Source organism: Cupressus sempervirens, chromosome 7 (genome assembly GCF_028749045.1).
Source record: "Cupressus sempervirens isolate cs-2001-9-10 chromosome 7, ASM2874904v1, whole genome shotgun sequence".
Taxonomy (NCBI): domain Eukaryota; kingdom Viridiplantae; phylum Streptophyta; class Pinopsida; order Cupressales; family Cupressaceae; genus Cupressus; species Cupressus sempervirens.
In genome coordinates this window covers 389,661,614-389,672,513 of record NC_143124.1, presented here as the reverse complement: position 1 = coordinate 389,672,513, position 10,900 = coordinate 389,661,614, and the positions used below count along the sequence as shown (strand labels likewise).

The following is a 10,900-nucleotide window of genomic DNA, read 5'->3' as shown; positions in this document are numbered from 1 at the left end:
CAATTGCACTACTATCTTGTGTGAACAAGAATGATAAATTGATCATTGACAGTGGGTGTTCATATCACATGACTGAAGATAAAAGTAAGTTCATTACCTTGAGTTATTATGATGGAAATGGTGCAAGGTTTGGTAATGATGTACCATGCCTAATAAAAGGAAAATGTTCTACCAAACTCATAGAAAAGATTTCATGTGACAATGCTTATTATGTTGAAGAACTTCACTATTATTTGTTGAGTGTGTCACAACTAAATAATTTAGGTTGTAAGGTTGAGTTTAAGAACATGATTTATAAGATATATGATACTAATGGAAAACTAATTGGAAAAGGTGATCAAACTAGAGGTAATCTATTTTATCTTGATATAGAGGATGCTACTTATTTAGTTGTAGAATTTTATGATGTGTGGCTATGGTACAAGAGTTTATGTCATGTTAATTTTGATAACTTGGTTAGTATCAGTAACATGAGAAGAGTTAGAGGTTTGCCTAAGTTGAAGAAACTTGATAACATAATTTGCAAACAATGTTGACTAGGCAAAATGATAAAGTCAAGTTTTAAGAGTATGAATCATACTTCTAAAGGAATATTAGAGATTGTTCATAATGGCTTGTGTAGACCAATTGATGTGCAAAGCTACAACGGAGATAATTACATTATGCTATTTGTTGATGATAATTCTAGAATGATGATAGTTATGTTTCTTAAATATAAATCTGATGCTTTTGAAATGCTTAAGTGGTACTTAGCAAGAGTTGAGAAGGAAACAAGTAAAAGTCTGAAAATTTTGAAATCTAACAGAGGATGAGAGTTTACATCAAATGAGTTTGAGATGTTTTGTAATGATAGAGGAATCAAAAGACAAAAATATGCTCCTAGGACCCCTCCACAAAATTCAATAGCTGAAAGGAGGAACAAGTCTATAATGGACTATGCTAGGACACTCATGATGGAGAAAAAAGTTGCTTTGAAATACTAGAGAGAACTTGTAAGTACATCTATCTATACCTTGAACCATGCGCAAGTCAAGAAAGGTACTCATTCAACACCATTTGAACTATGGTATGGATGCTCACCCAATGTAAAATATTTTAAGGTATTTGAAAGAAAGTGTTATATTCTCAAAGATATTAGGAATGGTAAATAAGATGCAAAAAAGTGAAAATAGTATATTCCTTGGTTATTACACAAGAAGTAAAGCTTACATGTGTTTAAATACTAACACTAACAAAGTTGTGGAAACTGCAAATGCAAAATTTGATGAATATACAGAAGTAAATAGGGATGAACCTATAAAGGAACTAGAAGAATACAAATCATTTGTTTACTTTTATGAAGGTATGTTTGTGGATGAAGATGATGTAAATTAAGTTGCAAATCAATAATGAGTTTCAGTGATTGCCAAGTCACATACTATGAATGTTGAGTTGCATTCAAAAACTAGGCTACATTCAAGTGCCAAGTTATAGAATAAAGTTGAGGCAAATTATGATTTTGAGATTAATGTACATGAAAGAGATGTTGAACTACCCGACAGAGATGTACATAGTGAGAGACCAAGTGAAGAAAATAGAGCAGAATCGAGATTTTCAAAGTATGTCAAGAGACATCACCCTGTTGCATAGATCATTAGAGATAAAGATGCTAGACCAATGACAACAAACAAGTTGAGAAATGATACATGCTTTCTCAGCATGCATGAACCTAAAATAGTAAAAGATTCCTTAGAAGATGTGGATTGGAGTAAAGCCATGAAATAAGAGATAGAATAAATTGACAAAAAATAGACATGGACCCTAGTTCCTAGACCAAAAGATTAAAATGTGATTGGCGCCAAGTGGGTGTATAGAAACAAGTTAGATAAAAATGGTGAAGTCACAAGGAACAAGGAAATATTAGTTTGTAAAGGATATGCACAAGAAGAAGGGATAAACTATGGAGAAACATTTGCTCATGTTGCAAGACTGGAAGGAGTAAGAACTCTGCATAAAAAGGCTTCAAAGTTTTCCAAATGGATGTTATGTCTACATTTTTAAATGGTCTATTGGAGGAAGAGGTTTATATGGAACAACAAGAAGGATTTTTTAATGGTAACAACAAAAGCATGGTATGTAGACTACACAAATCTTTATATGGTTTGAAGCAACCACCAAGAGCACTGTATGAAATGCTTCATAGTTACCTTGTGAAGATTGGATTTTAAATGACTAATGATAACAATAATCTATACTTGAAGACAAAGAAAGGAAAAGGTATTTTACTATCTAAATTTTTTTTTGATGATATCATATTTGGAGGTCAAGATACTTTATGTAAGGTTTTTGCAATTGAAATGAAGAAAGAATTTGAAATATCTATTTTTGGAGAGATCAAGTTCTTTGTGGGTTTGCAAATACATCATATGAAATATGGCATTTACATCACTTAGTCAAATAATGTAATAGAGATATTGAAAACTTTTGGATTGCAATATTCAAAGCTAGTAAGCACACCTATGGTGACAGGCCATAATTTGTCCAAGAATGATGATTCAGTTGAGGTGAATCAAACATTATATAGGTCTATGATTGGAAAATTATAATACATAGTATAGAGAAAATCTGATATTGCATTAACTATTGAGATAGTTGCAAGAGAATAATGAGATATCTAAAAGGAACATAAGAATATGGTCTATACTATAAGAAAAATGATAAATTTAAATTGAGAGCCTACACTAATGTTGGTTGGGCTAGAAATATTGATGACAGAAAGAGCACTAGTGGAGGAGCATTTTTCTTAGGCAAAAGGATGGTTACATGGACTAGCAAGAAATAAAATCACATCTCTTAATCTACAGTTGATGCTGAATATGTTGCTACTATAGTAAATTATACAAACATTATATGGATCAAATAGCTACTCAAAGGTGTGAAGGAGGAATTCACTGAACCTATGATACTTTATTGTGATAATACAAGTGCTATAAATATATCAAGGAATCCTATGATGCATACAAAGACTAAGCACATTACAATCAAGTATCATTACTTGAGAGAGTTAGTTCAAGATAAAGAGGTGAAGATAAAATATGTTAACACAAAAGAGAAAATAGTTGATATCCTCACAAAAACATTACCTAAGGATGCTTATGAGTATCTAAGAGGTAAACTAGCGGCGATACCCCTATCAAAGGCTATCTAAGAAGCATGAGAAGTACCCTACATAAAATAACTTGATTGACATATGTTACACATTGATGGAATGGATCCTACTTTAGGAGTTGCCTAAAGTAATCAAAGAGCTAGAGTTACAAATTAGTCACAAACTAGATGACTGAGGGAGAAACTAAAAATGTTCATATCTACATACTCAGATAACAAGTCTTTGGCATTGTTTTCAAAGAGGAGGAAATTGTGACTGCATAGGGAGATATTATTGTCCAACAGGAAGATGAAAGTAAACATAGAAGAAACATGAATACCTAGTAAGAGGGAGTTAATGCCAAAGTAGATATAAGAAGTGATATAGAGGGAATAATAAGGATGATTTGATTCATTGTCTATTGATCAGAATAAAATTTTATAACCTATTCAAAAGATGAAAAGTTGTTGGTAGAGGGAGAGATTTCAATACAAGGAACTATTTTCTTTTTTGTATTTTTTAGGTTATACTAATTAAGTTTGGTCAGTTTGATTTGCCATCAATGCCATAGAGGGAGATTTTTGAAAATAAATTGATACAAGTATGGATATGTGTTTCAATCATTATTTTGTCACTAATGTCAAACCTGCTACTTGCAGGTAAGACAATTGCTTAGATGATTTGAGTACTATCATTTGTTTGATTGATGAAAAGGATTTTATCGAATAAGATAACAATAGCACTTAGAAGAAAGGTTGAGTTATGATATGGAAAAGGAGTACAAGGATTAGTTAAGACAATGATATTATAGTGCTTTGATAATCTACTTAAGTTTGTAAAGGATGGATACATTAACAAGTTTAGAAGAAAAAGTTAAATAAAGTATGTCTGCCAAGCTTAACAATCTGCATAGTCGGTGCCAAGTAAAGTTAGTTTAGGCTGAGTAGAAAATCAATTGGAGCTTAGCAAAGTCAATTCTAGTGTAAGTCGAGTGATACAGTGTATGCCAAGTAAAGTTTAGTTGATGTTGAGTACTAGTAAACTTTAGTTTGTGTTGAGTATTTTGATAGTGGATGCTAACAAATCCAATATGTGTTAAGCATAAGAAGCAAGTTAATGTCGAGTGTCACCATTATGTGAAAGATCATGAATTTGATGAATCTAAGCCGACAAGTTTGATTTCTTGGATTGTGTGAATCATGTGGAAGATAAGCTTGATGAGCTGGTGGCACAAAATTCAAGATGAACCATTTTGAGGTGAATTCAAAGAGGATTGAAGGAGAAGTTACTAGAACATAATGAAATGAAATGACAGGTAGATTCATTGAATCCTACATAATCTAACCTAACCCTAAAATGGATGGAGGATGAATCACAAAAGATTTTAATTTCCTATTTATAGAGATGGTTGGTTACAAGAAAAGTTTTTTATGTGTGAAAACATAAGGAAGACAAGGAGTCTAGGGTATTGCTTCATTTAGTGACCTAAGAGAAGAGACTGCATTGGTAAGAAAAGCAAGAATGCTTAAGGGTATGAATTCTTGAAGGGTGAAAAAGTTGTCAAAGATGAAGGATGTGAAAGTCAAGAAGAATGGAGGACTGAAAACAAACATCTATAATCTATAAATTGAGTTGTAAGTTGTTATCAAATCAAGTGTTACTGTTACTTTCTAATCATTGTACCAATCTAGGGTAAATCCTTTGGATTAAGGTTGATGAAACAATCATTTGTAAATCTTTTAACTGGGTGATATTCCAAGTGAATGATCTAAAGTCCTATATCAAGGCTCACTCCTAATAGGGTGATTGAAATCCTTTAAGTAGGTCACATTTAACAATGTGCATTGTAACCTTTAACAGGGTTGGCCTTTCATAGGACATCACTTTAGAAGAGTGATAATGAGTACCATGTTACTTGTTATTTTTCCCAAATTGGGTTTCCATGTTAAAACATTGTGTCAAATGTGTAATTGAATCTATTATGTTTCATGCTTATATTTTTGCAAAGTTGATTTGGTAGTAATATACAAGTTTAAGTGATTGTATGATCTAATGGATGCATGCATGATGAAAATATTTTATGGATATGGATTCACTAAGTTGTGAAAAGTTTTTGTTGGTGTAAATAAGTATTTACTTATTACACTTACTTAAGTTTTACTTAGGTTAATGCATTATTTAATTTATATTGCATTATGTTATTATTATTTTAGGTGAGACACTTAGGATTTTGTGAACTCTGATTGAGTTACACAACTCTAATTATGCACATGGTGTCTACAACATAGGAGTATGCATCATTCACTGAGTTGTCATGATGACAACACAATTATCCGCACTCCTCATTTAACACATGTTGTCTACTCCACTGATTTGTGTGCTACACCATTGTAGGCTTATCCTCACATCATCGCACTTGATCCCGTGCTTAATGGAGGATAATCCATATCTGGTGGACATGTGCCTGGTTGTATGACATATCACGATGCTGACTTCTATGCATTCTAGAAGCTCTCCTGAGGCCTTTATATTCAGGCACTCCTAGTGTACTCTTGTATCCAATTATTGAATGAATATCGTCATTTTGATCATACTCTATCTATTTTGGTCTACTGTGTGCTTGCGTTGAGTTCTTTAGTTCTTGGGTGAATTCTGGCCTAAGCCAAATTCTTATAGTCTTAATTGTACATCTGGACCTTGGATAATTGATTCACCCCCCTGATACTAATACTGGGTAGAGAAATAAAGCTACCAAGAGGTCCTAGAAAATGCTTTAAATGGAAAAAATTTAGACACTCCCCAATAAAGAGATGAGTTCTAAATACATAGAGAAAAAAGTAAAATCTGCTAGAACGAGGAGGAAATTTACATCCTAGCTCTGCAAGTAAGGATGTTCCTAGCCCTTGACATTTCAGATACCCTAGAGGCCAATCCGTTCTAGGATAAAAGCATGGGTGAAGATACCACCTCTGTTATGAAGGATGCTACTAAGGGTGGGGAGAAGAAAGGGTGTCACAACCATCAATAGGATCAGAGAAAAACATGGTTGGATAGGCTGGAGAAATCTATGCATGACCTGGTTAACAATCAGAAAGCCATGTGTCATAAAGTTGGAACCCTTGCTAATTTCTCTATGAATTTCATGAATTTGGCAGCCACCACTCTGTACTTTCTATAGGTGAATGTGGAGGAGAAGGAAATGGGAAAAGAGAGTGAGAACATCCACTCCCTCTACAACTTCTTGGTAGATGATTAGCTCAAGACTCTTCTAGAAAAATCTATCAAGGAGAATGTAAAGAAACTGGCCATGGAGAATCATGATGAGAAGGAGGTAAGGGGACCTAGAGGAGAAAGAGGGGAACTAGCCCCTGTTCCTTTGTTTCTTTTTTCTTTTGTAATGTTATGATTAATCATGACCTTCATGCCCTTTGTGGTATTTTTGGTTATATTAGATATTAAAATTTTTAACAATAGTTCTTTTAATTTATGTTGCTAGGTACTTTTTGGTATCATATGTATGTTAAGGGTATTTTAGTTGATACTAATATTAAGAAGTTATTTTTTATGTTGTTCATCTTGAAGATATTTTTGATGTCTAGAAAATATATTATTTAGATAGTAGTGGGTAACAATGAGTTGTTCTCTAGCCTTCTATCCTAGGGGGTCAGCCTTCCTTCTTTTGGCTACTATCTAATACATCAAAAACATACACAAATTTTTAGACTAAAAAATTATAATATACTATTATTAGTACTAATTAAGAATAACATATATGTAATATGTTCATAGTTATATTTTTGTAATGAGAATAAAAACATATACAAAATTTTTGGCTAAAAAATTTAAATATGGAGAAAGCGTATTGAAAAACTTAACTATAATACAAATTGCTTTTAATCAACAACTTTGAGTTATTCTAAAATATAGAGAAATCAAATCAATTTTGATTGATTGTGCACAAGTGAATGCAATAGTATATTCCTACCACAAACACAATAAGTAGGGTAGATTTTTTTGGAAATGGGCACCATTACAACTAAAATTTATCTATTATCGTACTTGTTGTAGGCAATAGTACTATTGTATTTAGTTTCTCCTAAAACTATATTAGTTTCTACTAATCACAAGTAAATATTATTAAATAGTTAAAATACTTCTAATTTTTTATTAATCATTTATAAATTTTATATGTTGTTAAAATTATATGATTGGTTGAATAGATTTTACTAGGAGCCCCTTTTCTCGAAGGTTAGAATCCATATTCCAATTTATTTTGCTAAATTCATGCTAAAGGTGGTTAGTGCCTTAAACATAAACTCAATCAAAATTTTGAATGAATTAATACATTTGAGTCTACCTGATAAGAATATTTGCATAAAGATCAAAAGAAAAAAAATACGGTTTATATATCAGTATAAAAATAAGGTTTAAAAAAAAAATGTAAAGTTATTTGCATATATCCCAATCAAAATGTAGAGAGACTAATTATGTAGATTAAATACAATTTATTTATAGAAAATCTTTATGTTTTTATACAAAAATTTTAGTCTTACTTCAATCTGAATGAGCAAATCTAAAAAATAATGGCTTCAATTAATCTTACTTTGTAATTATATTAATAAATATTTATTTTATTGACCATAACTACATTTTATTAACCATAACTACAATTAACTATAGCTACATGACACTTGTTATTATGGTTAATATTATGGTAGTGGCCCAATGACAATTTTCTTTTTCTCTCACATTACACTTAATTGTTTTTATAAAAACTATATTATATTTGAACATTTAATATTTTTAAATGCGAATTATTTCTTTTTAAAATTATAGAATTGAAGTCAAAAGAATGGTATATTAAATAGGGATGAGTTTAGTTCAATTATAAATTTGAGTTTTTATTTTTTAAAAGAATATTAATATTTATTAATTTTAAATTGTCATTATTAAGTGACTATTATTATACTATTTTTTGAAATTTAAATAAATGCAGAATATTTTTAATAAATTTAAATTTCAAATTGTCTTTCCATGTTTATTAAAATCTGCATAATTTCTAAATTCGTTTTTTTCAAATACCCAATTCATATTTCTAACATCTATTATTTTGAAAGTTTTAAATTTTTATAGTTAAATTTATGAAGTTACCTACCAAATTCATTAGAATTAAAGTCTTTTGTTTGGGAGAGGGTGATGATAATAAACTTAAAAATTATGTATTTACTATTTATTTTCCGTTTTTTCAGAAATCAGTATTATATAAATTTTATGCTATTATTTTTTTCATATTAGAATTATTATTGAATTCAATTTTATCTTTCCAAAATCAAATAATTATTAATTAATATAAATAAGAGTTTTACAAATTTAGCTAGCATGTCTATTATACATCTCAATTTTCTTAAAAATTTATTGAATATTTTTACCAATACCATATATTTCGATATGGTATAATTTTTTAAGAGATGAAAGCCAAAACTTAAAAATTAAGGTTCCTTAACCTGTAGAGGGTCACTTTAACAAATGGAATTCAATGTATTATTGAAAGAATGAAGAACTAGGAAGGTTAAAATCATTGACAATGGATTACAGATGGCTGCCAATTAATGAAGACTACGATAGCATTGAAGAGCGCCTTGTTATGCCAATACTCGTAAACAAAATAAGCACTAATATGCGAGATGAGGAATGCTCTGAGAATTTCTGAAGTAGTTCTTGGGATCCACCTGAGTTTTTGCCTTGACAAGCCTATCATAGTTGTGGTGGAAATGCCTGTCGCCCCAAGTCCTCGCCTGTTCAACAGAACCACTCCTATTGAAGGCGCTACCCAGACCAAGATCTAGATAATTCACACAGGCAGCCCTTGGTGAATGGGACACGTAAGGCTCCATGTATCTGTAAAGCTTCCTCATCCATTCAATTTAGTGATCATCCTTGGTTTTGCTCGTCCATATTACCTTATACTGAATGTCAAACAATGTCCCCTTCCGCTGAGGGAAAGGCAACGCGGTGGGAGGAATCCTGTTCATAATTCCTCCAAGAGGAGAGAAAATGGTGTATGCGCTCACCTCCTCTTCCATAATAGACCACAGGCCTCTCAGAGCAGGTTTCGGAAACGGCGTTTTCCTAAAATCTGACTTAATCTTGAAGAAAACTTTGTTGGTATAATACCGGTTTGTCAATTGGCTCACGTTGGTGCTATCAAAGTTCCCAATTGTCTCCACCCATTTCATTTCCTTACAATCAGCAGCCGCCATTCCCAACTCAGGGAAAATTTTCCCCATTTTTCTCAGCAGCTTGGGCTGACGTCCCAGGTATATTCCTTGAAACGACGCTCTGATGGTTGTGCTGTTGTTCATCTCTATCCCGAAGTACTGTACTCGCATGAAGATATCTTCGTCCATTGAAGGACCAACATATTGCCATCTATAAACAGCATCCGCGACATTATGGGTGCCCGTTTTTAACACAGTGAAAGCTGTTAAAATGGTGGGCAAGCTCACCAGCTGCAGTTTTCACGCATACACAACTCCCCAGCTTCCGCCACCACCGCTTCTCAGAGCCCAAAAGACGTCCTCGCCCATGCTGTTCTTCTCCATCACTTTCCCTGACGCATTTATCAGCAGGGCATCCAAGACATTATCAGCAGCCAGCTCATATTTTCTCGACAGGAAGCTTAGTCCTACACTGGCAATATGTTTGCAGTGGCAGAATAGACTTCGCCCAACGTTGCACCGGCCTCCACCCACGCCGTCTTTGATTTCACGTCCACTGTTATTTTCTTGAGTTTCAGCAAGTCGATGAGAAGGAATGGAACGTCGGAAGTGTAGGAGAGCCCCTCGTAGCTGTGTCCTCCGCTTCCAACACGAATCTCCCACCCGTTCTATGCTGCACAACACTGATTTCTCCAATTGGCTTTGGCTCTCGGGAATAATGATGACGTAAGGCCTTGGCGTCTCAGGCTCTGTGAATCGAAGATTTTGGGCGGAGAAATTCAGCAGAGAGTAAAATTCAGAAGCGGAGGAGGAGATAGTCGTAAGGGTTTTTAGCCCGCTTGCATGCAAGCACGACAATAATCCTTCGCCATCTCTGCTTTTGGCTGAGGTAGCAGCGGTGAAAGTGCTGCAGGCTACAACTTCCAGAGTCAGAAGCAAATAAAACTTTGCCATCTTTTGAAGTACTGATGTTTTTGTTGGAATGTGATTCAACCTTGTGCAATTTATAGGCACCAGTTCGGTAGTCTTCCGTGACAAATGTGACCAATTCTAAACCTAACCCTGCCGATAAGCTTGTAGCACCGTTGATTTTGACTTTGGAATTCGATTACAATCCGCCAACTCTGGAATTATTGTTTTGTGTTGCAGAATATGGTGATAAAGATGCTTTGACTTATTGTTCGGCATGTTATTGTTAAAACCACGATCACAATGACATCAATCCTTCAATTCTTACAGATTCATTTGAAGTCTTTGTGACTACTTATATTTGCCAGCAGCATTACGTGATAATTGTGGTGCTATTCTATCTCTATTATTATTAATATTATTTTAGAATGGTCCAATGCCATTTTATTCAATTTATTTGGCTCAGTAGCTCCCATATATATATATATTCAATGTGAATATCTATTAAAAACTATTATTAATATCAATAATATTTTTGAAGTAAAGAAAATGTCTCAAAATAAAAAAAAGTGAATTTTATAAAGTATTGATTATTATATATTAGTTTCTTATATTCATTTTAAATCAAATTTTAAATCTTATAATT

General features: G+C 32.8%; 1 pseudogene; it reads right to left on the bottom strand.

The window, feature by feature from the left end:
* Positions 1 to 8,767: 8,767 nt before the first annotated feature.
* LOC149547142 (berberine bridge enzyme-like D-2 pseudogene) lies at positions 8,768 to 10,306 on the bottom strand (annotated as a pseudogene).
* Between the last annotated feature and the right edge of the window lie 594 nt (positions 10,307 to 10,900).